The sequence below is a fragment of the Megascapheus bottae genome, chromosome 8, assembly GCF_031878675.1.
Source record: "Megascapheus bottae isolate mThoBot1 chromosome 8, mThoBot2.hap1, whole genome shotgun sequence".
NCBI lineage: Eukaryota > Metazoa > Chordata > Mammalia > Rodentia > Geomyidae > Megascapheus > Megascapheus bottae.
In genome coordinates, this window is record NC_143516.1 from 62804565 (window position 1) to 62818428 (window position 13864).

Genomic DNA, 13864 nt, shown 5'->3' on the forward strand with positions numbered 1-13864 from the left:
AGTTCATCTGTCTTCTAACAATTATTTTCAGGTAAGTTTTTTTTCAAGTAATTTCAGTAAGACTTAGTGGGATTGGAGCATTATGGATCTTTCTGTTTCTCAAGTAATAGACTTATCTGTGATTTTAGATTGTAGGAATGGTGTAAAGGCTCTCATGGGTCAGTGTAGTTTAGTTCTGTTTATGCAGAATAACAAAGTTGTAGAGCCTTGGTTGTTCCAATATTGATTTGGGATGTTGAATGTGACTTGTTCTAATGATGTTTTTCTCTAACTTTCGTTGGCTTTGGCAAAAGTAGCTTCCCATTAATGACAGACTGAGTTTATAGTAGGTTATTTTTGTGTTTTAGTGCCTAAAGTCAAAATATGTCCTGGAGAAGACAAATTGAATAATGGGTCTGAGGGCTTTATTAGTCACAGTAGTTCTTAGGAAGGCGTTGTTGGCGGCTTTACCCATTGGTGGAATTTGGAGTGTTGTCAAGACAACAGGCCTCAGAAGAGTGAAATCAGAAAACATCTCTTGCCTACAGACCACAATAGCTGAACACTGTGTCCTCTGTCCAGTGCAGTGTGGGCCCACACTCTCCACAAGTCTGCAGAGCTGTAAGCCAACACCTCCTCTGATAAAGGGCTCACATTCCCCAGCATTTCCTAAAGATTTGGAACTGCAGTTAATCCTCCTTTCCTTCCAAAGGCCTGGAAAAATGTTAGAAATACAACAGTGATACAACACGTTTCTCAGAATCCTGTGGAATCTCATTCTAAGTGAGTTGGAGACATCTAAACGTTCAGATGATTCTGGGTTTGTTTCCAATCGATTTCCTTGATGGTCGTCTGAGGCCAAGCGGAAGTGATCAGTGTTGAGACACAGCTCCTGCGTGAGGCAGCCCACTCTTGTCATCATGAGCCTCCTCTTCAGCAGCACACTGATGGCAGGTCTGGGACCACTGTCTCGTTCACTACTCTGGGAAGCTTAGCAGTGACATGGGATGCCAGGAGCCTCGAGGCAGGGTTGATGAGCACAAAGGTTCTCTACGTGTTAGGTGGTAGAAGGCCTGCAAAATCATTTGATGGCACCCATGAGTGCCTTTCATCAGCTGCCTTGGGCCCATTTCCCTCTATTGCTAATTTTGTGTGGACAGTGAACAATCTTATAAATATCCAAAGGACACGATATGGAAAATCAATGAAGGGATGGTGGAAAAATGACCCAAAGAAACAAGTGATTAATGAGAGGAAGTGGAGATGGGGGAGGGAGGAGCTTGTGGAATTGTGTGAGGAAGCACTCCATGGCCCAGGCCTCCTGGCCTCTGGTGTGTGTGGCACCCAGTGTTACCACACTTCATAGCATTGCCAAGTCTTCATGTAGGAGTGAACTGAGGCTGTCGAATTTGGCCATTTACCCAGAGTCACCCAGTGAAGATGCTCAGAAAAAGCAGCACTTCTGATTTGTTTTTAATCTTGAAGTAGCTTTGTCACTTAACAAAGCAGTTTATGAACACAATGAATCTTGATCAATGTCATCCCTTCCTACATACTCACCCACCCCTTCCTACCTACCTCTTCCCTTACTCTTCTTCATTTTGTAGGCCATGCATTGAATTCCTGACTGCATTCTACCCTTCCTCCCCTCTTCATTCCTACATCTTTCCCCTTCGCCCCGAGCTGCCCCTTTCTAATACTGTTTCCTGTGTTTATTTAGTGTTGATTTTGCCTTTCTAACGATTACATGATTTGAGTTCTCTATTGAATGGGCCATATTTCAATTAATACACTTGTATACAGTTGCATTTCACTCAAGATGTTCGATTATAAGTTTGTAAACTCAATCTAGCTTCCTCCTATCAGGGAAAACACACACCCTTTGGGTCTCTGAGCCCCATTGACTTCATGTAATGTAATTTTTTCCCAATCTTTCCATTTCTTTACAAATGGTACAGTATTATTCTTTCTAATGGATTTCTGACTTGTAAGGCAAACTCTACTTGCTCTCTTTTCTGACTCATTGTAAAAACATTTGTGCTGACCTATAAGTTGATGAATGCCAAGTGCAGTCAACTCACTTGAGAGAAAAATCAGCACTTGGGATAACAACTTGGCTGCAAGGCTTCTGTAGTATTTTTACTACCTGGAATCAAGAATGGAAATTAGCAAGGCCCTAAATTGCCTTTATTTACCTGTCCACTCAGGTGAGAAACATCTTTAGAACCTCACTGGATCACAGCAGATTCTGTCTTCAAGTCACATCCACAGAGCAGGGCCTTACTTTTTCCTAATTGTCATCTTTCCTGTATAACTCATCCTCCCATTAAACCTTCTTCTTGACACATGTTCCCTTCTCTTCCAAAACACTGTGTCTGGGTAATGTGTTGACCTATTTATTCTGTGTGTGGGTGGTTTCTGGGACTTTGCCTGGCCCCGGAAATGTAATGACTGCATCACAGCAATCCTTACCAAAATTCATGTGCACCTGCTTGATTTCCAGCATCTTGCCGAGTTTGCATGCTGATGCTCTACAGATCAGCTGGTATAGGCCAGGCTCAGGCTGTTGTCTGGCTGTGGAGGTACTGATTTGCTCACGTTGTACAGACCAGACTCTACTTTGAATGCAGCGAAATAACCTGGCTGGTGTAATCCTGCAGGATCAGACAAGAGAATCTAAATGAGTCTGAGTGAAATCTCGCGAGATTAACAACAGATCGTGGCCAGCTTCCTGGGTTAGGCGTCTCCTCTCCATATCAACTTCTTTCCATATGAGACTGACGGTGTGCAGATATGATGCACGCTTCTGCAAATTTTTAAAGTAAAACATTTGGCAGGTTTCGGCTAGTCTCAGAAAGCAGAATAAGAAAAGCTACCACCGTGTTGCCAGAATGAGGGGTGGAGTTTCAAGAAGAGTTAAACCACTGCTGCTCAATTTCCTGCATCGCTTAGGCATTGGAAAAAACAAAACAAAAAACAGAACCTGCAATTTTCTCCATAAGTCATTGTATAAATGACTGCACTCTGGATGGTTGAGATCAGAAGACTTTTGCTGAAGTTTCTTCTCTAGACTCAGAGAAGCCATGGTCAAATTCAGTCAATATCTGCAATCAAGCACACTTCTTACAACTTATTATTCCAAGGATGGAATGAAGAAAAATGAAGAGATATTTTTGCCCTTTAGGAGTTAAAAGGACAAGACACAAACAGCAAGAAAAACATGAGGAAGTACAGCAGTGACACCTCCCTCACCATGCTCAAAAGTTATTGAATGGAAAATTCCAGAAATAAGCAATTCACCCATTTAAAACTGGAATACTGTGATAGGAATCCTTCATTTATCCTGCATAGCCATACTGTCTATGTCACCCTTCTATTTGTTACTTAGTAGCTTCCTGGAGTATCAGATTGACTTCCTTAATGTTGCGGTGCTCATCTGTAAGTCTCCCTTCCTGAGCAGCCTAATACTGCATTATGATGCTTCCATCTCTCACTTCCTCTCATCACACAGGCTCCCAGCATCACGGGTTTAGTACAAGGGCTATGTTTGGAGAGAGATGTTATAGTCATGTAACTTTGTACTATCTGTTATTACTGTTGTTTTACTGCATTAGTTATTCCTGTCAATCTCTTCCTCTCTGCAGCTCTAAATCAAGCTTGTATCATAGATGTATATATGTGTGATAGGAAATGTAGTTTATAGAAGCAGGTTCAGGCATCCACTGGTGCTCTTGAATTGTATCTTCCTCATCTAGGGGGGTTTGAGTCTACATTTCCCTAAATAGAATTGGGGTCAAGCAGGCAACTAGGTTCATCAAGACACATCTTGGTCTATGAAGTGATTCTCAAGCAGAGTTTTGAAGCTCAGAGAGACAGCATGGATCTAGGGGCAGATGGTGAGGGAAAAGGATATTCTGATGGGATGAGTAGACTTCAATGATGGGATAATGTTTACTGAGTGGCTTATACAAGGAAAGTGCAAAGTACTGGTGACAGAGTATGATAACAAGTGTGTCTTATCAGAACCATTGTCCTACTTTACAAACAAACACAGCGAAATGCTCTAATTAGAAACTCTTTGTGAGACTGGGAGATTGGCCTAGTGGTAGAGTGCTATAGGACCTCAGATTTTGATTTTCTAGAATATCATTTTGTATAATTCTTTCTGTAAGTTACACTTACTATGTTTAAAATTGGAGTAATGTTCAAGACAACTCTGTCTCTGTCATGTCAAGGACATGTCAGAAATTTAACAGAAGAGAAGCCAATGTCCTTACAGAGGTAAACCTTTAAGTCTTACATTTCAATTTTAATAAAATCTTTCATACTTTGATTTGCATTAATATAAAACCATACTTATTTGTTTATTTCTTTATTTTTTTTGCTGGTCCTGGGGCTTGAACTCAGGGCCTGGTCCCTGTTCTTGGTCTTTTCTGCTCAAGGCTCTACTATTTAAGCTGCAGTTCCACTTCTGGATTTTTGGTAATTAATTGGAGTTAAGAGTTTTACTGTCAGTGCTGGCTTGGAACCACGATCACCATGATAGTCAGATTTCAGCCTCCTGAGTAGCTAGGTTTATAGTGAGTATCCAGCTAAAAAAAATTTTTTTTGGTGGGTCATGGGGCTTGAACTCTGGGCCTGGATCCCCAGCTAAAAATCTTTATTTTGACATTTATGAAGTGATCTAAGATACTTTTCTATATGTAGTCTTGTCTTTTCTTTCTCACTTTCTTTACTGGGAAGTCTAACCACTTCTCTTATTCCACTAATGAACCTCAACCGTTTCTTTTACTTTTTTCACTTCTACTCCCACCCCACTTGCAAAGCCCAGAAACGATTAACTGGACTCATTGCTTACCCAAACTACACAAACAGATAATAAATAAGAAGGCTCCCACACTTCTTGGGCTCTTGAATTTCATGTCCTCCCAATTCATGAAGGGCTGGCAGCTTGCTTATCTTTGGTAAAAGCTGGGCACATTTTCAACAGTCATATTGCAGAGAAACTACTCTTGTTGCCGCCAAGAAAGAGAAGAGAGGCAAAGAGAGATGTCTTCTTCTGTCTGGAATCTGGCCCTGTCAGCCTTTGGAATTTGCTAGGTCTGGCCTTGGCTTGCAGAAGGCAAGCCTGCTGTATAACACAAGGAGGTGCAAGAAAACAAACACAGGCAAAACCCCCAGAGACTTGACTTCAAGAAATGTTCTGAAGGGTACAGAAGTGAAATACAACTTCCAGCTGTCACTTTATGTCAGGATTGACCCGAATACAAGGAACCGTGGAAACTAATGGAGATCAGGACTTACCCCGCACCGTACTGATGCCATGTTCAGACCATCCCTAGAGTTCGTACGCACGGGTTGCTCTTGATCCGATGACTCATCTACTTGCCTTCTTGATGTGGTTGAAGATGTGACATTGCTGGTACTCTGGGAGATGGCAGAGTTTCATGCTTGTTCTATAGCTAAGGGCGTTCTGCCTATCGGCCACTTCTCCTTTCAAGGACACATTGTACTGTTTGGTGGCTCCTTTCTTAGCCTTCCACTTGGCCTAAGATGTTGTTGAAATGAACATGCTCATCCAGTGATGGAGGACTAATAGTGCAGTAGGCACACAGTGCGAAGATAGAAAGGTGTTTGGTTCAGTAGGTGGCTGCATTTAGACTGCTGTTTTCCCATCGTTTACCGGCTGTTGCTTTCTGCGACATAAAGCTTTCTTCTCAAAATATACTTCACCGATAATGGCATTTGCAGGGAAGTGGATGAATCTAGAGTGAATCATGTTGAGTGAGACAAGTCAAGACCAAAGGAACAAAAGACGCATGGCATCCTTAATATGTGGCTATTAGATCCAAACAGTACAAGAGCGAGGACTCAGTATTCAGGTACCCAATGCTATGGACATGATATTGGAAATATAAACACAACTACATAGACATAAAAATCTATGACTCTCTAGACATAATGTTTATTACATAGATTAATATGTATCTATGACATACAATCCCTCAGCCTAATTTTGGTTATGTTCTAAAATCTAAGTGCCAGTGATTGTATATAGAGATTCCCTTCTTAAATACTTGTTTGTTAAATATGTCATTTGAAATATGATGTAAAAATCAATGTTAATAAATTCTTTAATAAAAACATATATACTTCACTGAACAAACCTCAATGGCTCGTTAACCACTTAGCTAAACATCTCCTGGGTATAAATTCTTAATCTCAGGGGACCTGTCTGTTGCTCTGTTTTCCTGGCCAAGGCTGGTTCAGAAGCATACAACAGAGATAGAGGCGGTGATGTGGACCTATTTTGCACAACTCCCAGATTGTATATCTTTAATTTTATTATGGCAGTTGTCACTTAATATATATTTTATTTCTATTGGTTTCCAGGGTGTGTAAGAAGGGGAAGACATTTATTTATTTATTTTTGCCAGTTCTGGGGCTTGAACTCAGGATCTGAGCATTGTCCTTAGGCATTCTCTGGGCTAGTGCTCTACCACTTGAACCACAGCACCACTCCCAGCCTTTTCTGTGTATGTGGGATGGAGGAATCGAACCCAGGGCTTCGTGTACTCTAGGCAAGCCCTCTTACCACCAGGACACGCTCCTGGCCTTGAGGATTTATTTTTAAATAGACTTAAAGTGTATAAAGAAATCTTCCTCTGTGTCTTCAAGCTCTCTAGAATAATATTCCATTTGAAAACCAGTGCCACTCAATTTCAATACCTTTATTGGAACTTGACTATTCCCTACTCTAGAAGTACCATGCTTCATTATTACTCTCTGAGATCCATTATCACAAGTGGACTAAGGAATTAGGCATTAGGAAGAAAATAGGGTCATTTGACCAAAGCCATTAGGAATTCACACTGAGAAGACTAACTCAACCCATGACAGCTGATACCCAGAATAATGTTTTGCAGAATTATCATTTTTTGCTGTAACTACTTAGAAATAATATCAATAAAGGGAAATGTCAAAGAATTATACTTTATGTTACTCAGTTGTCAACATATTAAGCTGTATAATGAAACACACATTCTTTTCACCATCAGTTTTAGCTTTCTGAATTAGTCATATTAAACAAATTCCAATCCTTTGCTTCTCAGAAAAATGTTGCAGATGTTAATTTTAAGGTATTGGAAATTTTTTCTTCAAATTTTGCCTTTTAGTATCAAGTTTATTTTAAAAATTCTTTCAAGGAGAAAACATCAAGCAGCATTGTGATGCCTGAACATCAAGAGCCGGAGAAATGCAGTACTATTTGTATCTCAAACAATCATAAATAACCTCACTATTAAATCATCTGTGCTCTCCATGAGAGCTGGCAACTGTGACACAGTGAAATATTGGCAATTATCCTTCCATTTCACACTTGGTAGATCAGAAGGATCGACGCATTCAAGCAATGGAGAATGATGGACAGAAAGTGAGATAAAGGGACCTGTTTATTTTGAGAAAGATATCATCTGCATCTTGAGATCTGGACACACTGCCATTTCCTTGTGGTGTGCACACTGCAGAGAACATTCGTCACCTCCACTGCTGCACGCCACGCCTCACACGTGGCTTTTCTGAGCAATTGAGATTTACAAGGCTGGTTTCTTCATATGAAGAGTCCCTTTTGCAGTAAATGTACAGAGTAAATAGGCAACAGTTGTTTGTTGTCATCCACAATTAATTACATTCCCGATGCTTCTGTACCAAAGGCTTCATCAAATCTGTCGCACCACAGATGTGAGTTGGATGTAAGCTGAGCTGTCCAGTGGTGGTGGTGTCGCTGGGCTGTGGGGCTCCTTCGCTACCATGAAGGTCTGTCTGGGAATCGCCCTGTCCTCCTGGGCCATCCTTGACAGAGATATTGCTTTGTAGTTTGTGACCAGATTGTTAGGCACCAGATTGTAAAAGCAGGTTTTTAGATTCTAGTACCAACTCGGAAATTCTTATTTTTGACTCTTAATTTTGAATTATTCTGGTTTACTAACTGTATTAAACCATTCCAGATGACTGTTTTCAAGATGGTTCTCTTGATCCTTGTGGGTCCTTGAGGTACCCTCATGGCATAGTTGAGCTCAAAATCATCTTTATAACCATACAACAATACCATCTACATTGTGGCCTGTTTTACACATGCATGAAGAAAAGAGAAGCGGCACGAATTGAGAGAAAAAAAATAAGATGATGCCTTAGAACATACCAGGTGAGTGATATTAAAGACATTGTAGGAATTGCTACTAAAAACTTACTGTAAAACAAACAAGTAAATAGGAAGATGGAGCCCGGTGCCCTTATGTAGTACAAAAATCACTGAACTTCTTGGCTTGCTGTTCAGTCGCCTTCTCTTCAATGGTCTGTGGGAAGGAAGCACAGGTAAACCACTGAGCTACCCAAAGCATGACAGTGCTCTTTACCACAAATATAACTAAGGCAAAAGTGCATCAGTGTCTGGAGAGAGAGAGAGAGAGAGACAGAGAGAGAGAGAGAGAGAGAGAGAGAGAGAGAGAGAGAGAGAGAGAGAGAGAGAGAGAGAGAGAGAGAGAGAGAGAGAGAGGGAGAGAGAGAGAGAGACAGAGAGAGAGACAGAGAGAGAGACAGAGAGAGAGAGACAGAGAGAGAGAGAGAGAGAGAGAGACAGAGAGAGAGAGCCAGAGAGAGAGAGCCAGAGAGAGAGAGACAGAGAGAGAGACAGAGAGAGAGAGAGAGAGAGAAACACACTGAGGGCATGGAATCTGTACCTGGGAGGTGGCCTTTAGTTTTTTCACTCAAGGCTGGGGCTCTACTACTTAAACAATAGTTTCGTGTCCTTCTTTTTGGTGGGATATGAGTCTCAGGGATTTTCTTGCCCAGGCTGGCTTTGAACTGAGATTGTTTGATCTCAATCTCCTGAATAGTTAGGATTCCAGGCCACCAGCATCCAGTGAGTCTGTACAGTTCTGAACACCATAAGAAGATACAGAGCCAAAAGGGGAAGGTCTGGCCTTAGAGAACAAAAGCTGGTTAGAAAGTGAGGAGTTTATCCCTCCTATAGCTGCTAGAGGGAAAGTCAATGCTACAGAGTTAATACCTGGGCCAGGAGTGTGGATCAGGGCCAGCCAGTCAAATGGGGTAGATTATCTACCTTTTATTTTTATTTAGTAAGAATCCACATTCTATTTTATTTTACTTTAATAAGGAAACTTTTCCTAAAACGATCTTTAAAGGAATAGTACTAGTTTGTTCTCTTCCTAAACACACACACACACACACACACACACACACACACACGCGCGCGCGCGTGCGCGCGCGCACGCACAATTACAGCCTTGTAAACAAACATACTGTGTTTAGTCTGAGTAGGTAGCCAGAATTGTTTGTTATATTACTAGATCCCAAGATTTGTGGCCTTTCCTTTCCTCAAAATTACCTACATGACACCCACAATTAAATTTATTTATCATTTTGATTATTTATACTTTAGGGAATCGTCAGAGGTAAATAATGAAGTGTGACTGAGTACTTGGTCGGCATTTCATGGGCCAGCCCCGTGGATACCTTCCATTACGAAGCTGGACACACCATATGACCTTCCCATTGCACAGTCTGGAGGGACCCGCCATCCCGGCCTGGCCCCCTCATGGCTTCCTTTCATTTCTGGGTTCAGTGTTCCCGGGGTGCAAAAATGTGCCCCATGCACCACAGACAGCTGTGAACAGAGAGCTCTGTTCTCCATCTCCAGTCTCCTCCTACCTGTTTGGCCGCCTCCACTTCAGCTGACATGGTGAGCACACTTTGAACTCCTTCATGGTGAAGGGGACACTTGGGAAACTTTCGACTGGCTTCCGAAGGTGGACATTAGAGCAGGGGACTGCTTCTACGCTGTGGCCTCAATCACTTGCAACATCCCTTCACGTATGGAATGTTTGGTGCCTCCTAGGTATACCTGTCCCACTGAGGAAAAAATTAAACAGTGGAAAGAAACAGAAGGGACTGGGAGAACTGAGTTCCAGTGACTCACATCTGACAGCCTGGCTTCTCGGGAGGCTGAAACCTGGAGGATAGTAGTTCAGAACCAGTTTGGGCAGAAAAGTCTGTAAGACTAGTTCCAAAACAATTAGCAAAAAGCAGTGCTGGAGTCATGGATCAAGGTGTGAGCACTACCTGAAAAAGCAGGCTAAACAAGAGTGACACCCTGAGTTTACCACCACCACCAACATAGCAGTTGGGACCAGAAATGGTCCCAGCCTCAAATAAAGGCATGATTGAGCTCTGAGGCTGAGGACACTTGACTTCCAAGCATTCTGTACAAGGCGATTAGCAAACCTTGTCTTATGACCTGCCTCATCCTAATCTTCAACCCACATGAGGCAAAGGAAATTGTAGTGTGAATCTATCTGCATAAAGGCAATTGGGTTCTCAGGGCTCTTAGATTTGGTATAATGGTGATAACCTAACAGAATTTGAGATATATAATTTAGACTTTTGGAAGCATGAGTTCAAATGACACCTTAAAAGTTGTAGGTTTTTTTTTTTTAAAAAAATCTATCTACAGAAATTGGTCATTAATATTAAAAATGTTCCACTGATGTATTGAATATATATTATATATAAGGAATACATATACACAGACTATATGCCTATTGAATATGTTCAAAAGCTGTACACTGAAAGGTGGATAGACAGATAGATCTCACTGGCAATTCTGTTCAGCAAGGGACAGCTGGCTGTTGAGTTGTGTGTTGAAAAATGTCCTGAGGCTCAGCCCAGGTGAGAGAAGAAGAATGTTGTGGCCGACTTAACTACTGAATTTCCCTGAGAGTTCGTGCCGAGGACACTTACTCTTATTTTGTTCATGAACTGTGTTTAGGGAGGATAAATACTTTACTGTTAATACATGGTAGAGCTAAGAATTCAAATACTGAATTCCTCCAAAGACCCATCAATCATAAGCCACTCCCCCTCTCCTCTAAAGGAGGGCATCTCCAAAGGCCTCTGAATTCCTGTGCTTTCGGATTCTGTCTTGCTCAACTATTTTTGACGACTCCAAAGAGACTCTGGGCTCTGGCCAGCCTGCCCTTCATTCAGTTCTGGGACATTTCTCATCCTTTCCTCGTTTGAGGGTATGCTGGGAGCTAGACTGTTCCTTAGCTTTTTCATTGTTTTGATTTTATTTCTCCAAATGCAGGGAGAACCCTTTGGGAAATATGCGGCTTCTGTGTCTTTCCTCACCACACCATAGCACTTTGTACGTGGTAGATGTTGAATAAGTACTGTTTTTCTATATGACCTTGTACTGTAATGGGTTGAACTTGGCATTTGCCACAGACTGAGAGGGCAATGGATGAGTATTCCTGAACTTCACAGGTATCCAGGTTGCTTTGGATTTCGTGATCTATCATTGCAAGTGTCCTGGACCCCACAGCTCTTGCTCTCTGCCTTTCTGAGCACTACACACGCCTGCTTATCCTCTGGCCTTTGTCAGCAGCGGTTGTTTACTTAGTAGCCTGTCTGAAGACATTCCATACGTGTGCTCGGTGCAGGCTTTCTTTCATATTATTTTTCTGCAGGGAGTAAAACGCTATCTTGCTTTCCCAGCTCTCCTGCCTGTAGTGATGAGCTGTCCCTGCTGGGTTGGCAGTGAGCCTTTCCACTTTCTCCCACCATCAAGTGTCCGGACAATGAGCCACTTGCCTTTCTTGCCTCCGTTCATTAATCATAACAGCAGCGAGGCTTGAAATTCTGGGCATTATTTTTCCCCTCTTTTATTCACTAGAAAACGAGCCAACAAATACACAAGCAAAGACAGCTTGCTTGCTAGCCACTGCACTTGGTATCCACTAGTTATTTCCAAAAATTGGTTTCTACTTTCCAAGTAAGCCTACAATTATTTGACCCTGCCTGGCTCTTCCCACGCATAGTCTATTCCAGCAGGACTCCGTGCTTCTACGTGCACCTCTTCCCTCCTTCAGACACTGACCACATTCCCAAGTGTATATAGGACACAATGGCAGGGGCCATGTGGATGAAACCCAGAAATAAACATGTTCTTGCCTCATTCCTTCTGCTTGACTGCAGGCTCTCAGTCACGCCTCTCTGCCTGTCTGCCTGCTTGCTGACCCTGAACGCAACTCTCTCTCATTCAGATAGTGCCAGGAGGCCATCAATGCCCTTTTGTGCAGGTGCCCCAAGAGCTCACAGCAGCCTGGAGTCAGGAACTCCAGTGGTCAGGCACACAATGTCATTCCCGTCCAGTTTGCTCTTCCTCCTTGTCCTCTGATGACCCAGCAGTCTTTGTAGCCTGGCCTTCCTGGAGCAGATTTCTGAACAGGAGGTCTCAAGTCTGTCAAGTTCTGTCCTGTGGCTGGGCTTGTGTGAATGCTAAGCTAAGAAGAGAGGAGAGGCAGTCTCTGTGGATCACAGACAGCCTGTGCGGGCTTCAGAATCTGACAGTCTGGATTCAGGGGCCAGTGCTGCAGGTTTCCCTTCATTTTCATTTCTTTTTCTCTTTTTCTCTCCTTCTGTGTCAGGATCCAGTTCCCAGATTCTCTCAAATACAGCGAGGTCCTTACAGTGAGGACCCAATTCCGTCCTGCCTCCTCCGGGCAAACCTAAGTCATCAGGTCCTGTGTTCAGGGACTCATGTCCAGCCAGCCTTCGCTTTCTAGATGTTTTCTTTGTCTCTTCTCTGTCTCTTTTCTTAGGAAAGTGTGATTTCAGACTTGAGCCAGTGAGAGGACTGAAATCTGGTCGTAGAATGTGTGAGGGCACAGATCTCACTGGCACTCAGACCTTGTTAGACCTAGGGAGTCAGAGCTGCCGCCCCATGTATCTCGACATCAATTATGTGGTGGAGACATGTGCAAGCCTTCCTTACAAAGACAGGAAAGTAGACATTACAATTCTTTTATGTGTGCGAGGTACTCATCATTTGCTCTACTAAAGGAACTGTTCCTTTGCTTTCGCAATGTTCTATTTCTGAAACTTAGAGTTTTGCATTAACCCAGAATCTGCTAAGGGAAATTAGTCCTTAGAGGAGGCTATAGGTAGTCAACCTTTTCTTTTCTTAGTAGGAATGGCTTTATTGCCTTCATTTTCTAGATGATTGTAAAGTTCTTTTCATCATATGTAATGTACTAGTTTTTCAAAATGACATATATATATCTATATCTATCTATATATATATGTTATGGCTTGCCCGTCTCTGCACATCATTTAGTATTCTGGGAAGAAGTTAGAATTCAGCCCTCATGAACTTTGTGAATCTGTGCATCTATAACTTTGTCTCCAACTTCACTTCAGCTGCTTTTTCAGCTCGTTCTTTATTATCTATTGGGCACTTACATAGTTCTTAGGCCGCAAAAATGATTACGAAATGACTTCTGCTTTGATTATCCTTCAGTTCCAGGGTGATGTAAAATGAGGTCTGGGGAGATGTCACATGCTTACTTATTTATAGGTGATCCATTCCCATAGAGGGAAAAACCCAACATTGTGGGACTTAGAATTCTTATGAAAAATTCACAACTCTGTCTAGGGGCATCTGTTGAAAGTCAACTTTACAAAACACCAAGAATATTTGTTGTTTTTGAAGAATGGCTCACAGTTCACCATACACTGAAAAGGTCAGAGTGGGTGCCAGGCTTGCAAACACCACTGGACAGTCCCACTGATATGAAGAAAGAGGAATTTGGTGCAGCTTCATAGCATTGTATTCCTTCCTTCCTTCCTTCCTTCCTTCCTTCCTTCCTTCCTTCCTTCCTTCCTTCCCTCCCTCCCTCCCTCCCTCCTTCCCTCCCTCCCTCCCTCCCTCCCTCCCTTCTTCTCTGCTTCTTTCCTTCTCTTTCTTTCCTTCCCTTTCTCCCCCTTCTCTCTGGCTTTGAACCACAACCCTCAACTCTTACCCTCC